This window comes from Cyanistes caeruleus, chromosome Z (genome assembly GCF_971803275.1).
Source record: "Cyanistes caeruleus chromosome Z, bCyaCae1.hap1.1, whole genome shotgun sequence".
NCBI classification, from domain to species: Eukaryota; Metazoa; Chordata; class Aves; order Passeriformes; family Paridae; genus Cyanistes; species Cyanistes caeruleus.
In genome coordinates this window covers 11,782,752-11,809,049 of record NC_141732.1, presented here as the reverse complement: position 1 = coordinate 11,809,049, position 26,298 = coordinate 11,782,752, and the positions used below count along the sequence as shown (strand labels likewise).

General features: G+C 40.0%; 2 long non-coding RNA genes across 4 annotated transcripts; one reads left to right on the top strand and one right to left on the bottom strand.

Annotated features, from left to right (window-relative positions):
• Positions 1-5,918: 5,918 nt before the first annotated feature.
• On the top strand, positions 5,919-9,852 carry LOC147648101 (uncharacterized). Its single transcript, XR_015280753.1, has 3 exons — positions 5,919-6,963; positions 8,565-8,654; positions 8,751-9,852. It is a non-coding gene; the product is annotated as an uncharacterized LOC147648101 (long non-coding RNA).
• On the bottom strand, positions 8,692-21,797 carry LOC111940874 (uncharacterized). 3 transcript variants are annotated; one of them, XR_015280752.1, is made up of 6 exons: positions 21,582-21,751; positions 21,298-21,337; positions 20,937-21,028; positions 19,957-20,115; positions 11,722-11,864; positions 8,692-11,404 (listed from the first exon to the last, which is right to left on the bottom strand). It is a non-coding gene; the product is annotated as an uncharacterized LOC111940874 (long non-coding RNA). The 3 variants fall into 3 exon arrangements; XR_015280750.1 differs by having other exon boundaries at positions 9,355-11,416; positions 20,590-21,028; positions 21,582-21,797; XR_015280751.1 differs by lacking the exons at positions 8,692-11,404; positions 11,722-11,864 and adding an exon at positions 19,362-19,484.
• Positions 21,798-26,298: the final 4,501 nt, after the last annotated feature.

The window sequence follows — 26,298 nt, the reverse complement described above, 5'->3', positions numbered from 1 at the left end:
AACTTAATGTTAAAATATTGAATGCTTTACAGCTACTAATAAAACAATCTTTTAATTAATTTTATCTACAGAAGATATTCATGGTTTAAAAAATAATCAGCTAAGAGAATTTCACTGTACAAGACTAAATAAAGTTAACTATGTATTATCCATTTGCTTGTTTTTTCCACTGTTTTAATAAGGTAATTTCAGGGTGCGTCTTTTTGCTATAAAAAACACGTATAACAGCATATATATCAATTTAGACTTCGGATTTTAATTAAATTAAACTTTTTAAAAAGTGCTACAAAAGCTGAATGACAACTTGTCAAATCCTGTGTTTTTGTGGTTTTTCTCTAGTAAAACTATACTTTAAGAATCCTAACCAATTTAAGCATATACCAAGCAAATTCCTGTTAAGAATAAGTATTTTCAGTGCCATCTGCAGTTATTGTGAGTTATTCTCAAATCCAGATGACATGGAATTGTGATGTATTTGTTACATCCTTATAATCTTTATAGTGAATCCATGTCACTGTTATAGTGTGTTCAAAAGGTACATACCAAACTTTCAGTTGCTCTTTTTGTAATAATAAAGTAAGATTGAGTTATGCTTTCATTTGATATAGATTAAGTGTTAATAGAATTAAGCAAAGTTAAGTTTCACTGTGTTTTAGTCTTAGTGTTTTTAAGTTAAGTTTTGTAACTTTGGTATTCTTTTAAGGTTAAGTTTTGTTATTTCCTTATGTCATAATTAATTTTTACCAGGTTTGAATATTGTTTAATTTAAATTGTTTCACATTTTGTTGAAAACACTTGTCTAAACTGCAAAGCATAGTTATTTTCCTAGAGAGATGAAGACAACTATGACTGAAATAGCTGTAATAGAACACTGATGAACACTTGCTTGTGGATAGAGGTGAATGCAGTCTGTAACACCCTTGATTTCATTGGAAGTTCTATTGTTTGTTGCAATTTCTGCAGTTTTTGTTTTCTATAGGTAACACAAAAGAATAGTGACAGTTATTTACTAGAAAATTTAGAAGCTTTTTACCTTATTTCATTTTTAGTCATTAAGACATAAATGTTTTAAAAATATTATCTTGATTTTCTCAAACACTGCTGACATATTCATTGTATAATGTGAATTTATGGATTTTTATAATGAGCATTATCTATAGAGTGTTTTTATTGCATTTATAGCTGGCTTTTCATATATTTTAACATATCTTTGTGTAACTACCTTTTAGACACGTGTCAGTTAAGATCTTTTTTGTTTTTTAACTACAGATGGATCTTGATAAAAAAGCTGTACAACTGTTCCTATATAAGGTATTTTCTTGTTTTTTACTCCCTCCCTTGTTTAAGAAGACTTGCTTTTGCTTAAAAAAGTGTAGTTCTATTATTTTTCAGTACTTCCAGAATTCCAAGAAAAGGTATCATTGCTGAAGGTCAGCTGTTACAAGAGAAACTTCAGATTAAACCAACTGCAAAATGGTTTAATTGGTCTGTTACCTAAGACTTCTGATCATTTGCTTCATACAAATGCATTTCAACAGTTTGCCGTGCTGTAAGCATCTCGTAGCTGCTATTATTAAGAACCTTGTTTTGAAAATTACTTAGAGACATCTTTCCAGTTTAAAGCCTAAGGCCCTGGCCAAGTCTTGACTTTACCTGGATGGAATGTTAGCCAACAGATCCAGATGTTTTCTACACCAAATCAGCATTTGAGTCACTTTTGACTTGGCAATTTGACTCTGTTAATATGACAGCTGGATCAATTTTGACATGGGCCTAGAGAATTATTTCCGGAGGTGATTATCCAATCCTTCACTGATTTTGTTGTTTGTTTACAGACTATGGGATGCTGGTGCAGTGTTTTAGTAGAATTATTTTGATAATAATTCTATATCACATATGTTATTAATAATGTTTATTATCTGATTTCTGACTTTTGTAGGGGTTTTTTTTATGATGTGTATAGTTTTGTGTAAATATTAAAATCAATAGAAGCAAATCTCACTTTGAAAAAAAAAAATTGATGCCCTAAAAACATTTGATTAATGTAGTATGTGCATTAGAAATTTGGACCACAATTAATTTTGAATAAAGAAATATTTCTACCAAAATTTAGAAAAGATCATATAATCTGCAATTACAATTAAGTGTAGCACAGCTGAGCCAAAATGATTCAGTAACTTCAAAGGCAGAAGTGTCTATGTTTTGTTGACAGGTTCCAAAAGTCACCTATTCATCTGACCACACTGTCTGCCTCTGAAAACATGAGACCAAGTGAACAGAGAAGTCACCATACAGCCTTAGTACTCCAAACAAGATCAGAAGTGGATCTTCCAGGACACAATTGTGTCTGAAAACTACACAGTTTGCCAGCAGAAGTTTTATGTTGTCATCATAATGTCATGTCTCTACCAATTTTCTTCAGTTATTTTCTGTTTTAAGATTTGAAAGAATGTGTTGTATAGATCTTTTTAACCACTCAGTCTCTATCCATGAACAACTAAAACAGATGCAAAACAGGTTAAACAGGTTTCACACCCTGAAAAAAGCTGATGACCCCATTAAAAGTTGATTAACCAGTTAAAGCATTACTAAGTAGTTGAAATCTCTTACACTAGAAGAAAAAAAATTATTATAGTATTAATATAGTTATTGTAAGCTATATGTTATCCCATATCTATAAAAGTCTGAAATGAATAAAGTCCAAAACCTGGGTTGTGCAAAAAGAAAAAAGGGGGAATTGCAGTGGAACATTTTATCAAAGAAAGGGCATGATATTTTAGTAAAAGCCTGTCTGCACAGCCCAGCTTTCAATCCAGGTGACAATATTAAAGGCAGTGTCCTTGAAACTCTCCTGGAACAGCGAAAATAAAGAAAAACAATGGCATTATGTACTTGGAAAAGAATGTAAAACAGTATGTATTAACCAATAGTAGCTCGTTAATCCTGCAGACCCTGTTGGACCCTATGAAAGTGTGCTAAAGGTAAAAATAAGCGGCGTTCACTGTACCTCTATGAGGACTCAGTGCATAGTCTGAGCGGTTTTCCATTACCATATATATACATATATATACACATACATATAATTCTACTATGTGTACATAACATATGTGTCTATATACTATTCCAGTTTAGTATTTTAGAGAGTGAAAGATCTGCCCTGGACTGCACAACCAACATCAAGGTAACAAGCCTCAGAAACAGTCTTATCTTGGGCTCTCATTTTCAGAAGATTTACTTATTTCAGCTAAAAAATGGATCCAAACTGACTGTTTATTTGGAATGTGCAAGAACTGGTGTGAATGAAGCCTTTGATGGAAAACAGTAAACACTATGGTCTACTGACTAGATGAATAATACTGAAGCATGTCAAAGTTTATAAAGCTGTGGAATTTCATTATCATGTTTATATTCACAGGAGAAATGATTTGAAATTAAAATACTCTATACTTTATCCACTTGTAACACTAGACAAAACATGTGACAGCTATAGCTGGTCTGTAAACTCCACAGATAATTTGGCTTAACAGATGGCAGCTCGACCAGCCTAGTTCATTAAGAGAAACAAGTCCCCAGACACAATAACGATTGGTCAGATTCAAACCCAAACAGGGGACCTCAGCCAATTCCTTTGAAGCATGGAGGCACCCCAATCATTGGACAGTGAACTGGGTGGAGTTGAGATGGTTAAGCAATCATATCTGTAAGCATAGGAAATTTAAAAGCCCTATAAAAGGAGCCACCCAACAATAAAATTTGGCTGTTGCTGCATGAACCTGGTGTGCGCTTGTCACTTTGCCTGTCTCTGAAAAGGTAACAAAAACGGGCTACACTCCATTCATACAGACAGCTACCTATTACTTTCTAAACACAGTTTAAGAGATCATTTATAATTATATTTCATGGGCATTATTTGTATTCTCTATTTTTCTGACTGAAATTTTTGGCAAAATTCTAACATACTTCTTTTCTTGCCTGCACGCCAATTCCTCTGAATTGAATAGCATCCTGACAGAATGCTACAGTAATTCCGTTTAAGTTATATTTCTCTTGTGAATTAGTTTCCCTTTAGCTGCCTTGTATATTGAACAGCTTCTGACACACAGGAATACGAATTTTGTACTTCATACAAAATTTTCAGTTTCATCCCCTCAAAAAAACAAAACAAACTTGTTTTCAAAAACGAAGCATTCAAGTTTTTCAATATAATTGGGTCATTTAATCCTTGTGAAATATTTCACCATTGGAAATCATAAGATACATCTTTCTTCCATTATTCTGGCATAACTGGCAATACAAAAGGTATACCAAATTCAAATTGGACCATATTCTCCTAATAAAAATCCACATCCATATTCCATTTACATTCAGCATGGAACTCAGGTTAAGAGGCACACACTGGTTTTATTATTTTTCAGTAGAAGAATTAAATGAAATTAAAAAATACACAAATACACAATACACATTTTAGAATGGACTGTTTTGTTTAGTGGGTGCTGCAACTGGGGAGATACATGCTGAAGATGGTTAGTCTTTAAAGCTGGAAAGAACTTAAAATGAGGCAGGAGAGATTTGTTGAAGTTACTTCCACTTAGTTTTTCACATGGATAAACCAAGATTTGACTCAGGAGTTCCAGAGCAAAATGATGTATGTGCTTGTCCTGTTTTTTACTTTTCTGCAGGCATTCTTCTGAGAAGAATGTTAAAGGTCAGGGTCCTGGTCTTTTATGAAAAATCAAAGTCATATTTTTACTCTCACTGCTGAAGAGAACAGAAATTACACACATGACTCCATGACATCAGTGACTGGTACAGACTGATGCAAAGTCCCTTGTCTTTTGCTCTTGGCAAGGTCCTAAGAGTCAGATGTCAGAGATGAGAAGTTAACTGTAGTTCCTTGCAACGTGAGTTCATGTCCATGTAGGTCTCTGTTCCAGCATACAATGAATTCTCTTACACAGAGAAAAACTTCATCTGAAATTAATCTTTAATCAATATGTAAAAACTGAGTGTGTGAAGCAAACTAACAGGTATCTATTACTCTGACTGATAATCTGTGTGTATAGTTTTGAAGCTTTTAGTGCAGATTATGTGCAAAATACCTTTGTCTAAATTAATATAATCAGTGAAAGAAATTGAGGTTTTTAAAGAAATGTCTTTTCTTGTTTTCTAAATTTATAAACTGTAAGACTTTAACTGGAATGTGGGCTAACTAGCATGATACTTTACAATGCAAGAAATCATTAAACATGTCAATAGTTTCAGTTTTGCAACATTTTGGGGAATGCAAGAATGCATCCTAGAATGTCATCTTGGAAATTGTTGTTTTTTACTTTATTGCCTGACCCTCTGTTCCACTATGGGAAACTGCAAGGAGTTCTTTGAAAACAGACGGTCTATGACGAAATTAAGTCAAATGAGATAGTATTGTATCTGAGAACCGGTTATTGGTAACAAAAAAAAAGAGACAGTTGCCCTAAAAAGAGGACTAGAAAAGACAGAAAAAGGAGGAAGGAAAATGAAGAAGAATGTGGGGAGTGGAGGGCGGGCAGCGAGAAGAAGCCGGCATTGCCGGCACAGTCCGGGAATGCGGTCGAGGCCCGAGTGTCCGAGTGAGTGTCGCTGTCTGAGGGGAGCCCGCGCAGCTCTCGGAGGGGCTCCACAGGCAGCGCTCCCGCGGCCACGGGGCTGGCAGCGGCGCTCGGGCGGCAGGCCCAGAACGCTGCACAGCCCTGCCGTGTCGTCGTGGAGGTGGGCTGGCTCGGCCAAGCCGGGCCGGAGGCAGGCGGGAATGCAGGAATGAAGCGGGCAGGGCGTCGGTCAGGGAGGCGGGGAGGCAGGCCAGGCGGCGGCTGGGACGAGCGAGGGGCAGGGCAGGCCACGGGCTGCGCACAAAGGCCGGAGGTCAGCCGGGTCCGGCCGAGTGCCCGGCGGGAGTGGGGCGACGACGCCAGGGAGAGTGAGGGCCCAGAGGGCAAAAAGGCCATAAAGAAGGCTGGAGCTGGGGCAAAAAGGACAAACAGGCTAGGGCCAAGGCAAGAAGCAGACAGCTGGCTGGAGACATAACAAAAAGCCAAAAAGCCCCAGAGCTAGTGACGCAGTTACTTTATGTCCCCTGGCTCCTCCCAAGGTCTGCCTGCAGACAGGAGACCGCTGGCGCAGTCCAACCTTCACTGCAGCCCATGGGTGCAGACCTTTTTCCATCTGACTGGAGAGCCCCTCAGGAGGTTACAGTGTCTCCTGCCGCCTGTCTGGCCCAGGAGAGACATGAACTGCCTGCCAGACAAAGTCTTCCCAGAGACAAGGCTTTCCTCCATCTTCTCCTGCTGCCTCCTGCAGTGGCACATGTGCAACCCCTCCCACACAGGCCTCTAACAATCAGTGTTGAGACATAATCAAAATTAAATTAGCTCTTTGCAACCCCAAAATTACACTATACAACATGGCGACTCACTATTTCTTCTAGCTTTTCACTGCTGAGCTCCTAAGCCCCAAAATTAGGTTAGACACAACGAAGACAAATCTTCCGCATTCAGTTGAAAACCTAGGCATAAAAATATTAAATGCAATATACTGTCAGAAAATTCTAAATTTTCATGAAAGAAATTCTACTAGTGAAACCTGAATTAGTGGAAGCTCATTAGAGTTGGGTTAGACTAAATGATGTTTAAAGGTCCCATCCAAACCAAACCTTTTTATTGTACTACAATTCGAAGGGTTTTTTGAAGACTCTTCACTATATTCAGTTAGAGATAATTTTCTAAATGTTATTTAGGTGTCTACATGTTAGAGATGATTTGCTAGCTAGTTATTTAAAGTCTGCTTTAAGTAAATTGCCTATTTTGTGAAGAAATAACTTGGAAAATCCTTATTGTCCATTTTACAATTAAGAAGCCTAAGGCTTACTATGGAAAGTTCAAGACCAGTGGTATAAATGAGTGAAACAGCAGAAAAGGAAACCACAAGGTAGCAGTGAGACTATTCTTTTCTACTTGATAGGGAGAGGTCACATTACAGGAGCTGCTTTGTCCATTGTTCTATGTATTGTGATAGCAAACCAAAAAGTGTAGATATGACTCCATAAATTTTAACAGGACAACAAGGACAAAGGAAAATAACTAAGCAGTAGGTGAGGAAAGCATAATTAGGTACAGCATATGGGACATAGTTGCAAGATACAAGGAAGATGGAAATGGCAGAGCTCTTTTTGAAAAAGAGGGCCACATAAATAAAAACAGATTGAGGATGGCTGTTTTGGGGTTGAAGGGTCCGTGGGTTTAGCTTATGCAAAAAGCAAGGAGCAAAACCGAGATTTCACAATGCAAAATATTCAAGTAGAGAATGAAAGAAAGGTATGGCTATGGGAAAAATTGGAGACTGGTTTTAAAAATGTCTTAGTGTTTAGTGAACTAATAGGTGAAGGGAAATATAAGTAATAAGTGGAGATGTAGAAAAAGTTTGTTTTAAAATAATCTGCCTGCATATCAACTGGAAGAATGGCAATATGAGTAAGATATGAAATTTACAATGGGCTTATATCAAAATACATACAACTGAAGATGTACTTCTGGACACAAAAGAGAAGTATTTCTACCCACAAAATAAATATTACATATCTAAATTCTACTTCAGAATTTGCCCCATGATTTGATGTTTTTTCTTGTCTCTCTGAATTTTAGAATAAACAGTCTGGTTTTATCTAGTGTTCATAGTCAATAATAACATTTGGTGGAAATTATTTCTATTTTTCCTGAGTGATTTGCTTGTTATTAATGATTGTTTTCCAAAACATTATGTATTGCAATGCCTCACTGAACTCTTTGTGGGTAATCACTTTAAGAGATTTTTATTACTATCTTAGCAAAAGCCTTTTTCTATGCTGCTATTACCATCATGGCATTATTATACATGCACAGACTTTTCTTTAGCTTCTGATTTTGTGTTGATTGATCAGCTATTTACTATAGCTATAGACTTCTAGGTTAGAATAAAAAGGTTATGATTATTTCTGAAGGCCTGTAACCTCTGAACTCTGATACTGAAGGATAATAAGTAATGTTGAAATTATTGAAAGTAATTATTCAAAGATAAACAGTAATGATGCCATATCCATAAACTCTGAACTAGAGTTTTAAAATAGTTGATAAGGACTTATTGAAGGATGTTGCAGTCCAGCTCTTAACAAGCTACTTTCTTAAGTGTCCTATTATTAAGTGACCTTATAGGTGATTGCAACAGGTCCTATTTGTTAGCTGTGTAATTTTTACTATCCCACTGAAAAAGTGTAATTTCACAGTTTAGTTGGCAGTCTGATGGTAAAAATCCCTTATTGTCGCTGTTTTTCATGTCCATAAAAGCTAAATTCTGTGTAAATAATCATGCTTTACCTGTAGCATATATCACATAAATTTCGTTTGGTGATTTTTCTTTTTTCTGTATTTTAGATGTTACCCTTGTTAACAACAATCTCACAAAGTCTTGGAAATCCAGTTCTTACACAATAAGAAAAAATTACTTTAGATTTCATTTACAGAAGCTTTACATTTCTCTATGTATCTCTTAAACAGTCATCAAAATACTGGGAAAAAAAATACTTTACTGGTTTTTGGAGTTTTGACTGGAGATAAATTGTGGGAGCAGTGAAGCTGCCTGTGAAGGTACCAAAACCAGAAAAGGCTTTAGATAGACCTACAGTGTGTTCTGAGCATAAAATATGTTTCTTTTAATTTCATAAGTGTTATTTTCTTTGACAGGTAGCTATAAATGGAGGTCAGTCACAGACAGAGAACAGAATACAATATGTACTAGGACCGAAACATTATATTGTCTCACTGAAGAAGTTGCATGTACTTTACTGTGAAAGACTGTGTGTTCTGAATAGCAGTGCCTGACCATTAAGAGGATGTGTATTTGAACAATAGAGGCCATAGGGACAATATGACTCAGCTCATTACTAATTTTTGTTTTTCTCCCCTTGAATTATTATTATTTTTTTTTATATAGAAAATAAAAGGAGAATTATAGAAGCCTACAAAAAAAGAAAAAAGTACATGGTTGGAAAGGAGCTAATACACAAAAATATAAGGTGTATTGTGTCTCTGTGTAGATTTAATGGGTCTCTTGAAATAACCTTACATTTGATCTTTGCACCCCTGACCAAGTAACAGAGGAGAATTTGGACATGTTATAGTTACTTCCTTTCTCTTTCATTTCCTTTCACCCATCAGAACCTGTGATTTGAAGTGTAACTGCAAATAAGTGTGAATTAAAAAATCCTATCAAGCAGTTGTCTGTAAGTTCTAGTATTTAGCCCAGCTGTTAGCAGGAGTGATTTCTCCTGCAGAAATAGAGGAATAGTTTTGTAAGAATTCAATCAGCTTTACTCTTGAACTTTGCATCTTTTTCCAGAGCAAAAGTACAGAGAACATCTCAGTTTCCTTTTAGTTCATTTCTATCAGGTAAATAGTGCTGAGCGTCACTATTAGTTTTGGTATGAAGTACATGCAAGTTAAACTCAAGGACAGTCAGAAAAAAATCCAGTTTCTCCTAAAATTTAGGAAAAAAATCCCAAAACTTCACACCAAGTATCTTCCTTCCATTTTAAAGATACCTGTGCTGTTTTATGATAAAAGACAAGTCCTTTTGCTGTGGTGATTTTCTTCCTACAGATGAATCTACAAATATATTGGTCACAATATGCTTTCTACTGAGTAGAGAAAATACTTCTTTTAGTATGCGATTCTCCTTCACTCTCTTGTAACTGTTTACTATGAACAAAAGGGAACTAAAGATTTTTGAACAAATAAAACAAAACAAAACCCAGTCATATGTTAACAAAAAAAAAAAAAAAGACAAGGAAAACATTTAAACCCCAGCAAAATTATGAACAGTACACACCCATGCACACACATAATAGATTGGTACCTATATCTGTTATGAATCAAATTGAAGCTGGAATATACTATAGACATAATAAAAGCTGTGAAAAACAACAACACTAACAAATAGCCACAACTTAATAGAAGCCTATTGAAATGATGTAACATTTAGTTAACCCCAACATTTTGTTTTATTATCTCAAAGAGATAGTAAACTTCTTAATGACAATCACAAATTATTTTAGATTGGAAAGATTTAGTAGTATCCTTTGGAAACCTAATTCTGCAGAATGATTAGATATGTACATTGGAAGAGATTTAGCTCAGAAAAAGACAGTTTTTTAAGACTGGAGAAATCAATAAAAAAATAGTCATAGGAAGGGGAAGAAGTTTTTTTGATGAGATATATCAATAATATTGGAAAACAGCTATGTTGTGGAACTAGATATGCGTCTACAGAGGCTTATCCAGAAAAAAGATTAATAGTAGATCTGGGACACTTAAAAACCAGGTAGTCACTTTGTTTAGTAGAAAAGAGGAACCTATTTCTCTATTTGTCAAATGTATTGTCAAACAACATTTAAGAAAATTGCCTTCATGGAGCCTTTGCTCACTTTGTTAAGAGTGCTTTGTTGACCTCAGTGGTGATGTCCTCTTTCTGAATTGGCGTATGTCCTGCACAGACTTTGGTTTTAGCCAAAAACCTTTCCACTGGATCTCATAATCTTTTATCTGATTACTATGAATTCTTCTCTGATACTCCTAACTGTAAACTTTTCTTCAATGTATAAGAAAAGACCTTTAAGTCAATAATGCCATCCTTGCCTCCAAAGTCAGTCCCTTATTAACCTGCTGATCTTTCTGCTTGTTCCACACTATAAAACCAAAATCAATATTACTGACTGTGGTCACCAGTTCTACAGACATTACTAAGCACATGGAAATTCTTTCCTGATCTCTTGCCCAGCTGACTCATTTCCACCTTATTCATGTAACTGAGGAGAGGTCAATATGTTAAGAAGTGAAGCTGGGATTCATTTGTCAGTTTATATTTCAATTTTAGAGTAAATTGTCTTCTAATCTGTAACTTTTATCATATGTCACTTATCTTTTTTGTTTATAATATATTTGAAGCAATAACTGCAACATTTGGGTTTCTAACTTCTGCTTCCCTGTGCATAATGAAAAAAACAAAACAGAACAAAGCCCCCAAAACAGCGACAAAAATAAAAAAATGCGAAAGAAAAATTGAAGGAATGAATTCTGCAGGAAGTAAGTATAAGTATAAGTATATATTTCTGTAAGTATAGAAAGAGATGAAAACTGGATATATACACTTGGAGTACTTATTACTGCCGCGGCGACGGAAAGGCCGGAGCGCCGCGACTTCTCTAGAGAAGCAGCCCTGAAAAGGGCTGGGCCGAAGTGTGTGTGAGCAGCTTCGGGCAGGCGAGTGATTCCAGCTGGGCTCAGCGGCAGCAGCCAGGCGACACGGGAAGCAGGGACGAGAAAGCTGGTCCAGCATTCCGCTAAGCACAAACCTTTATTCAGGCAGAGCTTTGGTGAAGGGAGCCAGCAACAGCTAATCCACGAAACAGGGGAAAACCCGGGATATTTATAGGGGAGGAGAGGGCAGGGGGAGCCTGAGATACATGTATTGGGGTGGGACAGCAGGGGGGAACACCAATGAAGCACAACATCTTAACATAACTAACTCAAAGATCCCTGGGAGCGATACATTTTCTCTCTCTTACAGAGAAGTATCTTGTCTCCAGGGAAGAGCCGGATCTCGGGCTCGGCGGGCTCCTCCGCACCCACAATTACCAGTATGAATGAGGGTAGTTACCTGTTACTTGGAAAGGCATCTTGGCTAGTAGATCTGATATCTTCTATGGTAAAATGTCAGACTTCAAGGCTCCCTCTTTACTGTGTGTGAGTAATAGTTAATAAAAAACGATGATGACAATCCACAGCTCCTGGAGGTGTTTCCTAGTACGTAAGAGAAGAACTATTTACATTAGTTTGTGGTGCATCATTTTTGAGTAATGAGGTAAGATTAAGAAAGGGAAAACTCAAGCTGAATTTCATGTAAAAGCCACTTGAAAGTGAGATCTGTTAGGCCATGGAGTAACTTCCTTCAGGATATTTAAAATGAGACTAAATTATATGTCTGTTAAGACAGTGCATTGATAAATATACAGTAGGAAACAATATCACCTTGGAAGAGTGAAGGTCCAGATGTGACAAATTTTTTAGGTTGTATAAATCTGAGTTTAAATAAAACTGGAAAAAAGAAATACACTTCCTTAAATATTAAGCAGACCAGCAGTAAGAAAAGCTAAATGTGCCATAACTTTAGTAATTTTATAGCTCATTGCTCTGCATGAAAACTGTCAATTTATACTAAACACTTCACAATTTACACTAAATTAAGGCCCTCAGTAGTAACCAGCGTACTCCCCTTCAATGCCGTCCTTAGCCAGCATCCAAGCATAAAATAACCCCTTAGACACAAGTTCTTCCTTCACACCCTCTCTCCTCCATCACCTTCTCCAAAGTAAGCAATTGGGAAAGCAATTTAATATATATTTTGGTTATGATACATGATAAAGTAGAAAGAACAGAAAGCAGTGGTGAGGTCTCCTATAATAACTAAGTGGACATTTTTATAGGGTTATTTTTTTGCTTATAACTACTTTGAAGCCTACAGGAATATGATGTGTAAATGGCAGATTTTTGTGATGACTATGTTTAGGAAGCAAAAAAAGGTACAAATCCAAGTTAGCATCTGGTTGGCCGGGCTGCATTTCATGACTTGACTATTAGATGTACGGAAATTATTTGGTGTTCTCAAACTTGCAAAATGTACAAAGTAAATGACTTCATATGTAAAAATTAATAAGTTGAAGAAGTGGAAAACAGTCCTGGCACTCACAGCATTTTAGGTCAGGCTAGTGATGTTCTGGTATGTTATATGAAGAATTTTTAAACTTAATTTTAAAAAAATCTAAAGTTATGCTTCAAATATTATAAATATACTAGATCAGTAATTCTCCATTTTCTATTTTATTGATAGGAAAATCTGAAAAACAGCAGAAGAAGCTCAATGAAACTTGCAACTGGCAAGTGAAGGCATGCTATGTGTTACTCATTCTATCATATTTTATAGCTTGGCCTGATAAACTGTAAATTTGTAAGGTACTGCTGAAGTAACTCAATCAAATAAAGTAATATTTATGAAAATCCCTTTCATTTTTATTGACCCATAAACATTAGAGTGTAAATGCATAAGATTCTCTTCAGAAATTTAGTAGATGTTGTTGTCATCATTCTAAATAGAAAGAAGGAACTATGAATCATATATTAGCAGATGAACTTAAAGTAATTTGATCACATTTTTAGGTTTTAAAACCAGAATCTGTTAATCCTTCCTGTATCCTCATCTCTCATTTCCTTCACTTCCTGTATTTGAAATAGGTACACTGTCTTGTAGGATTTCATATCCTGTCACAAGAATGAAAGGAAATGTGGGGAAGAGTAAAGAAAAATTGAAGTAGATATTGTTTCTCCCCTCTCCCAATAGAAAGAATGTATCTCCTCTTTTTCCATTGGTGTTTTAGACATCTAGTGCAATAGAGATGACCCTGGAAACTCTGAGCCTCTCAGTCTCACTTTCAGTGCCTGGTAAAATTATGGAGATTATTCTGGTGGTATTGAAAAGCAATTGAAGGACAGTGCAGTCATAGGTCACAGACAATGTAGCTTCATGAGGGGAAAGTCTTGTTTTTAAAATTTAATTTCTTTTCATGGCAAGGTAAACCACCTAGTTAACCAAGGGAAAATAGTTGATGTTAACTATCTTTTTAGATTTCTGTAAAGCTTCCAACACAGTCTTTCACAGCATCCTTCTGGAAAAAATGCCCAGCCCACAGCTGGATAAACACATCATGCAACGGGTGAGACACTGGCCCATGCATCAGGCACAAAGTGAATTAAATACATCAGACTAGTGACCTGTCACCAGTGGTGTTCCATAGGGCTTCATTTCAGGGTGAGTTCTCCTCCAAAATCTTCATAACTGAATTGGATGCAAGACTTAAATGTATATTGTTTGGCAACAATATTAAAAAGCAAGGACTTTGTTACAGCAGGGGTTGAGTTGCTAGCTAAGTTAGAGGTTTTTGTGTTTGTTTTTCCCGTTTTGGGGCCCCGCTGCCGCTTGCAGCCCAGGGCTTCTGCTGCCGCAGCTGAAGCTTTCACCAGGTTCACAGCGGGTTCACGTTGGCGCCCAACATGAGTGGGCACCTTCCCCCTCACTCAAAGGGGCACAGAGGACCCATGGAAAGTGAGTTTCTGATCGCTATTGGGAAGCCACCCCAGAAACGTGACTCCACTCTTTTAAGTTGAAGATGCTTTTGGGGAGAGAAGCAATAACCCCTGTGCACCAAGGGGCTGCATCTTCAGGTCAGGATGACACCAAAAGCAACCAGAGGATGGAATCCCCCACGGTGGGGAGAGCAGTGAACCAGGTGGGAGTGGGTAGTCAAGGCCCATCCCAAGCAAAACTTCTAGACTGCACTTTTCCTGTGGTTGTCAGTGGAGTGCGTGTGGCAGACAGACAGAACATCAGAGGTAAGATGGGTGCAAAGCTGTCTGTGGCACAAAGGGGCATTTTTACCCAAGTTGTTGGAGTCCTAGAGGGGATATGGAAACCATTTTCCATGGCAAAGTTAAAAAAGTTAATTTGTTGGGGTTTTTTACCATTCCCTCAAGTTTCCCCCACAGATGTATCTTCTGTTTCATTTTGGAACAGAGTGGGAACAAAATTGACTGAGTCCATGAGTGCTGGGGACAGCTCTGCAGCAAAACTAATTCCTTTATTTGTTTTAATTTGACTAGCACTCACGGAAAAAGAGGAAATAGAAAAATGTCCACAAAATTCTACCCTAATTGCTAATCCTATTTCTTTACATCAACCCTCTCACCCTAAGTTGGGGGGTTCCTCCCAGCATTGATGCTTTTGCAGTCCTGGCCAAGCTGCAGGAGATTCATCCCTATTACCCCAGTTCAAACCTCCAAGATGGTTTGTTTTGCAGCTCCATCTTCCTTCTTATACCCATTATCCCCCTCCCTTCCCTCCTAACAGTCCTTGGAGTGCAAAAAATGGAGGAGACCACATGGTTAGCCCCTCCCCCAGTGCTCCACCAGGTACCCAAGGGTCACAAAATGGTAGCAAGCACATAGTGAACCACCCAACTCCCACTGCTTCTTACCACAATCCCTTCTCCCCTCCCCCACAACCCCTTCCTTCCCCACCCCCACAACCCCTTCCCCCCTAAGGACCTTGCCCCTCCTGGTCCCCTTTACCCTCCCTCCTCCACCTCAGCCCCACCTCCCAGGGCCGTCTCCCTTACAAGCTATCCCACCTCTGACTCCTCCTATCCTCTCTGCAGCCCCACCTACCCTCTCTCAGTTGCTCTTTCCCAGGCCAGTCCCTTCAGTCCCCAAAGTGTGGAGAAAGGAGGGGGGGAGGAGGGAAACAGGAAGCTGAGACCAAAGCCTGCTTCATTCACAGCACCTGTGACTTTTACTGGTTGTGGAGAAATTCCGCCAGAATGGAGCCCTTTTTCTTTTAAAGTTAAGAGAGATTTGTGTAAAATCCTAAAAGAGTTTGGAAATAAAGTGAATTTTTCAAAGGTCTTTTAAAGGCAACCTTCTCTTCCAACTGATTGGTTCCATATGATGTAAAAGACTTGTTTTCATGCCTTCTATCTCCAGGAGAATATTTGTTATGGGAAAGGGCATGGATAAGACTGTTAAGGGCTCTTTGAACTGAGTTGTTACAGAGTGGCTCTGATGCTGTGGATGCAATTGGGAATATAATTACTGTGGACCATTTGTGTGGAGAAGGTGAATGGAGTCAAGCCAGAGATCAGGCCCAAACATTATCAGGGCCAGTCTTAGCAGAAATAAGGAAGGCTGCAGAGGAAGCATTTCTCATTGTTCCTCTCCCTGAACCCTCTATTCCTTATGCTCAAATTAAGCAATTTTCTGATGAATTCTGATGAATTCTGATGAAATGATTTGTAGATTTTGTAAATAGATTAAAGGCACAGATTGGAAGACAAGTGAGGAATACCACCCTGCATTCAGACCAGCTTATTGGAGCTGGCCCGAGCCAATGCCAATGAAACCTGCCAAGCATTCATCAGAGTGCTGCCAAAGGATCCACCACCTACCTTGACAGCTCTGATCGAGATGTGTACAGACATGGTCACCCCCCAAGTGTCAAGGACGGGGGACCCCAAGAAAACCCCGGGAAAGACTGTAGCCACAGCTGTACCAACTCTGCCATCACCAGCTATGCTGAGGGAACCACCTACCTGTCACTGCTGTGGACAGCCAGGACATTTTGCAAAGTTCTGCCTTGTGCCATATCCTAACAAGCAAGGGCAGGGAAACAGGGAAAAGGGAGGGGGACCTCAAAATAAAAAAAAACTAAAACCACAGCACAAACCCGCTCTGTGCCAAGATACAAGTGGAGTGGGAGTCGCACGGGGAGGGAGAACTGGATGTGACAACACTACCAAATGTGACACTTCTCACCAGATTGACATCTGCCACCAAAATAGCACCAGGAGTAACAAAGAATGGCAACCTCAATTACCACTCAAATTGATTAACATTATTCATTTGTTCAGGTCCCACCACTGGACAGTTGTTTCTACTGACTTGCTGAGTGAAAAATTTACCCCAGACCTGAACTGTAAGTTCCTTATCATTTGGGACACAGAAAAACACAGAGACTGAGATCTCTTCAGTCACCCTTTCAGCTGACTTGGATGGACTCATCCTCCTGGCATGATTAACCCACCATTCTACCTGGCAAAAGAGCAAGTCATCGCTCAAGCCATCCCCATTCCATTGGGAATCCCAGTAGATGATGTTGCACCTCAAATCTACTGGGCTCAGGTAGTGGGTGAAAACAAGCCCATCCTTTCATGTCACTTGAAAAAGGGCAGTGAAGGCCTGGGAATGACGGGCGTGATAGACACAGGGGCAGATACAACTGTCATCCCTGAAAGGAGATGGCTGTCGCAATGGTAACTGCAACTTATGGTGAGCCACCTCCAGGGCATAGGGGCTGTCCAATTGGCCAAAACATCAAAGGAGGCCATACAAATTAGGGGATCTGATGAGCAACTGGCATCTGTACACTTAGTCATCACTGATTTCCAGGTTCCTCTGTGGGGAAGAGATGTCATGTCACAATGGGGAGTATGCATTGAAATTCCAAAAACCCCTTGGGATTTTTGATCGCAGTCACTGAAAAGCGCCAGACCCAGAAACTCAATTGGACCACTGATTCACCAATTTGGGTAGTAATTTCACCAGTGGCAGCTCAGTAAAGAGAAGTTAAAGGCACTAAATGAGCTTGTGGAAGAGCAACTAGCTCAAGGAAATATCGAGCAAAGTTTTAGTCCTTGGAACTCTCTGGTGTTTGTCATCAAAAAGCCAGGGAAGGACAAGTGGAGGCTCATTCACAATCTTAGAGAAATTAATAAAGTCATTGTAGACATGCGATCTCTTCAACCAGGAATGCCTTCCCCTGCAATGCTCCCCCAAAATTGGGAATTGTCTGTAATTGACATCAAAGATTGCTTTTTCAAAATTCCCCTAGATCCTGCAGATGCCCCTAGGTTTGCTTTCTCATTACCTACAATCAACTGGGAAGTCCCAATGAGAAGGTTTCATTAGAAATCTCTCCCTCGAGGGATAAAAATTCACCTACAATCTGCCAGTGGTATGTTGCCTTGCTGTTGTTCCCTGTGTGTGCCGAAGTGGGAGAAGTCATCATCCTGCATTATATGGATGATGTGCTCATGTACATCCCCCATGACAAATTACTGCAATTCACGCTTGACCATGTGATCCAAGTTTTAAGAACTGCAGGACTCCCCCTCCAGGAGGAAAAAGTGCAGAGGATGTCTCCTTGGAAGTACTTGGGTCTGGAAATCACTGCAAGAACCATTGTTCCTAAAAAATTAGCTTTTAATAGTGATCCCAAAACCTTAGCAGATTTGCACTCCCTATGTGTGACTTTGAATTGGGTCAGGCCTTGGCTAGGCATTGCTACTGATGACCAAGCCCCGCTTTTCAATTTATTGAAAGGGGGAGAAGAGCTGAGTGCTCCAAGGATTCTGACTCCAGAGGCCAGGGCTGCTTTGAGGAAAGTAAGCAGCATGATGGAGAAGAGACAGGCACATAGGTGCCACACAAAGTTGCCTTTCAAATTTATTGTAATGCCATGGGTTGATTTTTCGATGGGACCAGGACCAGAAGGACCATCTTTTAATCATGGAGTGGGTCCTTCTCAGCCAGCACTGGTCCAAGCATATCACATGGCCACAAGAATTGATGCCCCAACTGAACAGGAAGGCCAGGATGAGATTGTGGGAACTGGCTGGTTGTGATTTTTTGTGCATACATTTGCCCATCAGCCTTTCTGAGGAATATCCTCAGCAAAGCTGACCAGGGAAATGTTTGAACATCTCTTGAGGAATCAAGAGACACTGCAGATTGCTTTGGAAAATTTCATGGGGCAGATTTCAGTCCACGCTCCTGCTCACAAATTGTTTAATTCCAAATTTAAATTTGTGCCGAAAGATAAAAGGAGTCAGAAGCCGCTTGAGGCTTTTACTGTTTTTACTGATGCGTCTGGAGCATCCTGAAGGTGGATGGAAGGATCCTGAAAGGATCTTCAGACTCAGCAATGGGAGACGAATGTTGAGTATGTTGACGGATTCCCTCAGATTGCTGAGTTGGCAGCAGTGGTTGGAGCATTTGAGAGGTTTTCAGAACCATTTAATTTGATTACTGATTCAGCATATGTAGGAGTAGTTTCCAGAGCAGAAAATGCAGTCCTCAAGGAGATCTCAAACAAGGTGTTGTTTGAGATCAAAATTAATTTATGCCATCGCCCATTAAGAGCATCCATATTTTGTTATGCACATGAGATCACACACAGGCTTCACTGCGGAGGGGAATCACAGAGCTGATTCCCTGGCTGCTGCTGCTGCTGCTGAACTGGCAAGGCTTCCTGACCTTTTCCAGCAGGCGAAGCTGAGCCACCAAACGTTTCATCAGAATGTGCCTGGTCTGATTTGCCAGTTTCATCTGAAGCATGATCAGGCCAAAGCCATTGTGGCCATGTGTCCCCCCTGCCAGAACTCAGCCATACCATCACTGGGTGCTGGAGTAAACCCGAAAGAACTCAGAAGCTATTAAGTGTGGCAAACTGATGTAACACACATCCCTGAATTCGGACAGGTAAAATACGTACATGTCTCCATTGATACCTTCTCTGGAGCAATCTTTGCCTCAGCCCATGCAGGAGAAAGAGGGGTGCATGCAACCAAACACCTGTTGCAAGCTTTTTCTGTGCTGGGGATCCCAAAAGAGATTAAAACAGATAATGGACCAGCGTACACTTCCAAGGTGTTTAATAAATTCCTGCTAGAACAGGGAGTGAGACACAAAACAGGCATCACACACTCTCCAACAGGTCAAGCAATGGTCGAGAGGGCACACTAGTCACCTAAACGAGTCCTGAAACACCAATGGGAAAACAGGGTAAAGCTAACACCACAGGAGAGATTATGCAAAGCCCTCTTCACCATCAATTTTTTAAACTGCTCTATGGAGGATCAAAACCCCCCACAATGGTTAAGCATTTCTCCCCCCATGGCAACCACAGGCTCCAAGAACATCCACTGGTGCTGGTGCAAGACCCTGAAAGTGGTAAAATTGAAGGACCCTACAAATTAGTGACATGGGGTTGAGGGTATGCCTGTGTATCAACACCCCAGGGCTTACAATGGATCCCACAGAAGTGGGTGAAGCCGTACATGGAAAAACATCCCACGAGACCCCCTAATATCTCGGTAGCAGAAGTTCAAAGAACAACCAGATATTTGGGTGGAGAAGGAAACCTAGACTCCCCATTTTATCCTGATTTTCCCCTGTTGAATTTGTTCATTGATGAATTCAGTTAATGTTTTTACATTAACTCCTTGTTTACCTGTATTTTAGGAAGAAACCATCCCCAGCATGACAGTTTCTGTGGATCACTTTCATCCTCCCCATGCTGATGCCAGCCTCAGAGGCGTGGATTGTCCTGCAGCCCAGAAAAAACGTCTGGGTTGCGCTGGCAGAGACCCTCAGACTGGACAACATCTGTCTACAGAAGCAGCAGAAAATCCAGTGTCAACATGCCTAGTGGGGATCCCAGCTAAGTTCAATGAACTCACACTCGGTATAAAAGCCCTGTGTTATAAAGTTAGTTCCCATCCCCCCAGTACCAAAGTTGAGACCCTAAACAGACAGACTGGTCAGGTTTTTGAAGTTATTTCCCCTGTTACTGACCCTTTTACCCTTTGGCAAGGATGGACCCAAGACCTGTCAATAGCCTTAGCAGAACCACAAGAGTTTGAAATCTCTTGCCACATATTGTGTGTATTTTGAGTTCAAACCTCTTTACCCCAAAGGATACACGTTCTTCTGGCAGCACAAAAAAAAGTTTCAAGCTGCCCATTGGTGCCAGTCCTTTGTTAAAATTAATGCGCTCTCTACCCCCTTAGGGTGTCGCCTGGCACTTGAGAAGGGCACGTTCCTTATCTGTGGTGATCGAGCTTGGCCTGGCATGCCCTCTCACCTGGTAGGAGGGCCTTGTACGGGAGGCTTTCCTTGTTTACCCCCAACAAAACCCATGTTGCAAATTGGCAAAACAAAATTGTGAGTTCAACCTGAAAACTAAGACACAGTGTTAATGAATTTGACGAACACTGTGATGAAGAAATCATTCATTGGGCTAAAGGAAAAAGAGTTGCAGTCTCAGTATTTCTGCCCTGAGTAGCTCCAGCCAAAGCTCTAGGTGAATTGGGCCACCTAGGGTGCTGGGTAGTTAAACAAGCGAACCTGACTTCAACTGCCATCAGCAACCACCTAGCAGATGAGGAAATAACCAGGAGAGCCACCCTCCAAAATCGGGTTACTACTGACTTTCTGTTACTGCTGCATAGTCATGACTGTTCAGAATTCGAAGGTCTCTGCTGTCTCAGTTTGACTTCAAAACAAGAGAACGTCCACTCCAACTTGAACAAAATGCAAGAGTTAATAGGGAATATCAAACAAGAATCCGAAAACTGGTTCACTAATATCTTTTCAGGAAGGGGAATTTCTGGATAGCTGTTGTCTGTTCTCCGGACTGTTATGGGGTTCTTTGCAATTGTTGTTATAGTTCTGATTATGTTTTCTGTGTTACAACATTGGTGCCATACCACCACAACCCAGTTAGCATCCCTCTCACCCCAGATAAATGTTGTAGAGTCCCCAAATTCCTCAGATCCCCAAGCTCCCTCACCTTGGTTTGAAGATGTTAAACCAGACCCCTCTTCTTCTTTCTGAAAAAGACGGGGGGAGATGTTCCGGTAGGAGTTCAGTTGCTAGCTAAGGTAGAGGGTTTTGTGCTTGTTTTTCCCCTTTCTGAGCCCCGCTGCTGCTTGCGGCCCACACTTCTGCTGCTGCAGCTGAAGCTTTTACGGGTTCCCCGCCCCGCTTCCCCCGCTGCCATGGCTGTGCCCGTCATGCCCGCCATGCCTACCATCCCCGCCATGCCTACCATCCCCGCCAGGCCGCCATGCCTACCATCCCCGCCAGGCCGCTCCCGGCCCCATGCTTCCACAGACACCTGAGCCAGGCTTGGCACCACTGCGTTCCCCCCGTGCTGACACAGGGCCTCAGTCCCGCCCAGCTTGCAGCAAGTTCGCTGGCTCCGGCCCCACTTTGGCCCTGTTCTGGCCCCATCTCCCCAGCCCCGGCGCAGTGTCTCTGCCGGTTCTGCCCATGTGTTTCTGCTTCCCTGTGTCCCAGAAGCAGGGGCTCGGGCAACTCGGCCTCTCCCCCTCTCCCCCGCGGCTCCCATCTTGGAAAACCCCCTAATCCTTGGAAACTAGTTAGAGTGTTCCCATGTCCATTACCGCTTATCTTTACCTGCTGGTATTTTATTTGTAGAAAGTTTGTGTGCCCGCCAGCTGTAATTTTTAACTGGTTCTCACAATTCCCATCCTCCCAAGGCGTTAACCCTTTAAAAGGTGATGGTCCGACCCCCCGTCCTTTGTCTTTCTCCTGAGTTTCTCCTTACAAAATAAACCTGTGAATTGCAAACCAGAAGAGAGTCCTCCCCTCACTCCTTTGCCTGATCCCAAAGACGAGTGTTCAAAGAAGGGCTGGAAAGCCCAAACCCAAATCAGGGCCAAAACAGTAGCCCTCCTGGGCTCAGCCAGAGAGAAAAAGAAAACCTATCTGAGCTGGCCCTGGAAATCTCTGGCCCGCATCAGAATCTGTCAATTCCCTTGAGATCAGAGAGATCCTCCATAGAGCCCTCAACAAATCAGAGGGCTGGGCAATCACTGACTCTGTGGTATTTAACAAGGACAAGTGACAGATTCTGCACCTCTGATGGGGCAGCTCTGGATGTACAGATAGACTGGGAAATGAGAGGCTGGAGAGTGGCACCAGAGAGATGGAACTGGGGGCAAACTGGAAATGAGTTAGAAGTGCCCTGGCAGCCAGGAAGGCCAACTCTGTCCTGGGGTTCATTAGGTCCAGCATCATCAGTCGGGCGAGGGAGGGGATTGTCCTCCTCTGCTCTGGGCTGGGGCAGCCTCACCTCGAGCGCTGGGGGCACAAGGTATAAAGCCATTACAGAGGAATGCTACAAAAATGATGAAGGGTCCAGAGTGGAAGCTGTATGAGGAGCAGCTGAGGCCACTTGGTCTGTCCAACCTGGAGGAGACTGAGGGGAGATGTCATTGCAGTCTGCAACTTCACTGTGGGGGAAGAGGAGAGCCAGGCACTGATCTCTGCCCTGTGGTGACCAGTGGCAAGACCTGAGAGAATGGCCTGAAATTGTTTCAGGGGATATTTAAGTCAGATATTAGAAAAGGGTTTATTTTCCATCCCTAGGGTATTTGGGCACTGGAACAGGCATCCTGGGGCTGTGGTCACAGCACCATCCTAATAGAGTTCAAGAAACCTTTGGACAATGTTCTCAGTAGTGTTTCTCAGGGCTGTGCTGTTCCAGGCCAGGAGCTGGACTCAATGATCCTTGTAGGTGTCTACCAACTCAAGATATTCTTTGATTCTATGATTCTGTATGTTGTGAATTAAAATTGTGATATTGGCTTTTTTGCAAGTATTAGGATGAATGTTATATGTTACATGCTTCTGCTGTGTCTTTTTTTTTTTCTCTTGCTAGCAAGTTTTAGGCGTAGAAGAATTTCGAATGTTAGGGCTATGTCTGGTCTCTATAAAGCAAGATAACCCCAGTGGGCAAGACAATGGGGCCCAGGCTGCTATCAACACTGACTGCCTGCAGAAGAAGGAACTCCAGCCCAAAAAGAAATGTGATAAAGGGAAAAAAATCTTTAAGACACATGCTCTAAAAAGGCAGATTCAGGGTGTAGCCATGCAAAATACTTCTTGGAAAAGTATGAATATGCATTAAAAAGCCCATAGCAGAATGAGATAAAAGGAGTGTTCCAAAGATATCAGGTGTGTTCCTGGAATGCCAGGGCACCTGGCCATTTTAACCCTTTGTTTTATTTTTATTTTAAAAAAAATGATTTGTTTGCTTTGCTTTATTATCTTTGTCTCCTAATTGTCTTTTTGTTTATATTAAACCCTTTATAATTTATTAAGAGTGAACCTCATTTTTCATACTGTATCAGTAGTTTTCTGTAATATAATAGAAACAGTTGTATACACACTTAAGACATTTACACAAATGAGTTAGATTATTAAGATTTATTTTCTAAGTCTCATTTTTGAAGGATGCCTTCTATTTTTCCATCTTTCTTCTTCTGCAGTCTGTGTTTTTATGAAACTTATTTTAGTTTTGCTTTTGTATTACTCTTTAATCACCCCTATCTTACTAAGTTATTGTGGATTAAAGAGTTTTGTATGTGCTAATGTGCTGTGATGTGGATGAAAGATAGTTAGGTCTTCATTGCCTGAATTTGTTACCATTGTATGTTGTCTATTATAGTCTTGTGTTCCTGTCCATCTGTCCCACTCCTGCCACATACCCCCTCTTGCTTTCTCTGGTGGTGGTTTGTCCCAAGATAAGATGGTGGGTTTGCAGAAGGAACTGTCTGGATGCTTACATGATTAACACGTTTCAGAGATGAGGTCACTGAGATGTTTGCAATTGACTCCAGAGGATATTGGTGTGTGTGAGGGTATAAAATGCTGCCAACTGGTGCAGCTGGCTTCCAGATGTAGCACCTGTCTGATATTGTTTTCCTTAGGCTGTGAGTTGAATTTCTCAAGGGTTAGGTTTCTTATCACACGTTACCCATAGATTTCTTATCACATAGATGAACTTTCTCACATTATGCCACAAGTGAAAGTACCTATGGAATGCAGCCATTTAAGAGGTTCTGTTTCAAGATGACAGTGACGTCACTCAGATGATGATTTCAGAGTGATGGGAGTTTGGAACTTTTAGGGACCTGACATGCTGTTGTAGTTCACACTCCATGAAGAAAAGTATTCTAGCTCTCCCTGGCCAAGGTCTAAGTGCCCATATAGAATTTTTCAAGATAGTCTTCCCTCTGCCAAGTCATATATATATATATATATATATAAACTTCAGTAAAGCTTAAGAGGTCTATTATATTTAACACATAATCACTGGGAAGTTATTTGACATAACTTGATATAGTAGACACAGTCCTGGGCCTACAATATTCTCAGAAAAAATGTGAAGCTGATTCTTTGAGGGAATTAAATTTTTTTTACTTTGACCAGATAGACCATCAGGGAATTCTAATGAATCTCCTAGATGCATCCCCAAACAGAGCACAGTAGCAAAACTAAAGCAGGTGATAAGAGCCTTATCCCAAATTCTAAAACCTAGACTAAAAGTGATCTTTTGATAATTCTACTGTCAGTGGCTGAATTTGAGATAATATCACTAACCTGTTTTCCATTTGTTCAGGACTTGAGGATATAAATCAAAATTTCAGAACAATTAAAATATTATATAGGAACGTAACCAGGGAGTCAACATTGCACTTTTATTCCAGTGATGTTTTTGCATATAGTACTTTGTCCCTTAAAAAGCTCCTTTGTAGCCCATATTTAAAGTCAGATGATAGTCTTACAGTGATAAATACACGTAGGGAGAGAACGGTTTGTGATCAAGGAACTAATCAGTAATCTCAGATAACATTTCTTTCAAATTGCTTTAGCTTTAATACAAAACATTTTCAGAAATTTAGTGAACCTTGATTTTCTACTTTTGTCCCTCAAATCACTAAATGTGCTCACTGGATTCCCAAATGTGACATAAGAAGACCTGAAAGCTTAAAATTATTTTATTACCGATATGAATCTTGTAAAATTAGAATAGTTGTGAATCATCATTTATTCAGCACTTGAGGCTATAATAAAGCTTTTCAGATCAATTAAATCACCAAAAAATGCAAGCAGGGAGTCAGCATTCAAGAAACATTCCTACAATATATTTGCATTTTTATCCTCCCTCATTGAAATGACTAAGTGGTTCATAATGTAAAGTCAGACAGACAATTTGCAGTAGAATTTGTACCTGTACATATGTATTTGCAAAACTGTATCCTCTTTAGATTTGGTTTTTATAGTCTATTCTTCAAGTCTCCCAGATTTACCTGTTCAATAAATCTCTGAAGAATTTGCGCTCTCTTTTTCTTTCTACATATACTCTAAGACATTTATTGTTCACGGTATGATGATATATAGAACAGAGAGCTGAATTTAAATTATTTGATTATGGTCTGCATACTAATACATCTATGAAGCATTTTATTACCTCTCTATGAAAGAAACTATTTATTAAATAAGTGCACAAAAATTTAGATGGAAAATAAAATGTTCCGTTTCAATGCTAATACAAAATAAAAATTGGTTTCTTGTCTGTTTGCCTCACTCACATTATATATAGATTAATTACTCTTCCTTACTAATCTTCCCTTTGACTTTTATTTTCTTCTGGGTTTAAGCATCTGGACTCTTTATTCATTATTTTGTAGCTATTGAAAATGTCTGTATTCCTATCACAATAGTGGTTTGAATCATATTGGAGAAGACATTTCTGGTAGAGCCTGGAAATTTGATCATTCCCTCTCTTTGATGCAGAAGGAGGAAATAATTTGAAGACTTATTCACAGTTTTAAATGACACCAACAAGTGACAGATGCATTCAATATATTGGTAAAATTGGAGATTACAGTTATTCTTTTAGGAAAGCCACAATCTCAAATGTAAAGTGCAGCTCATGTTTGATTTAAATCTGTTAGCAATGTTGGTTTTCTTTGGTGTT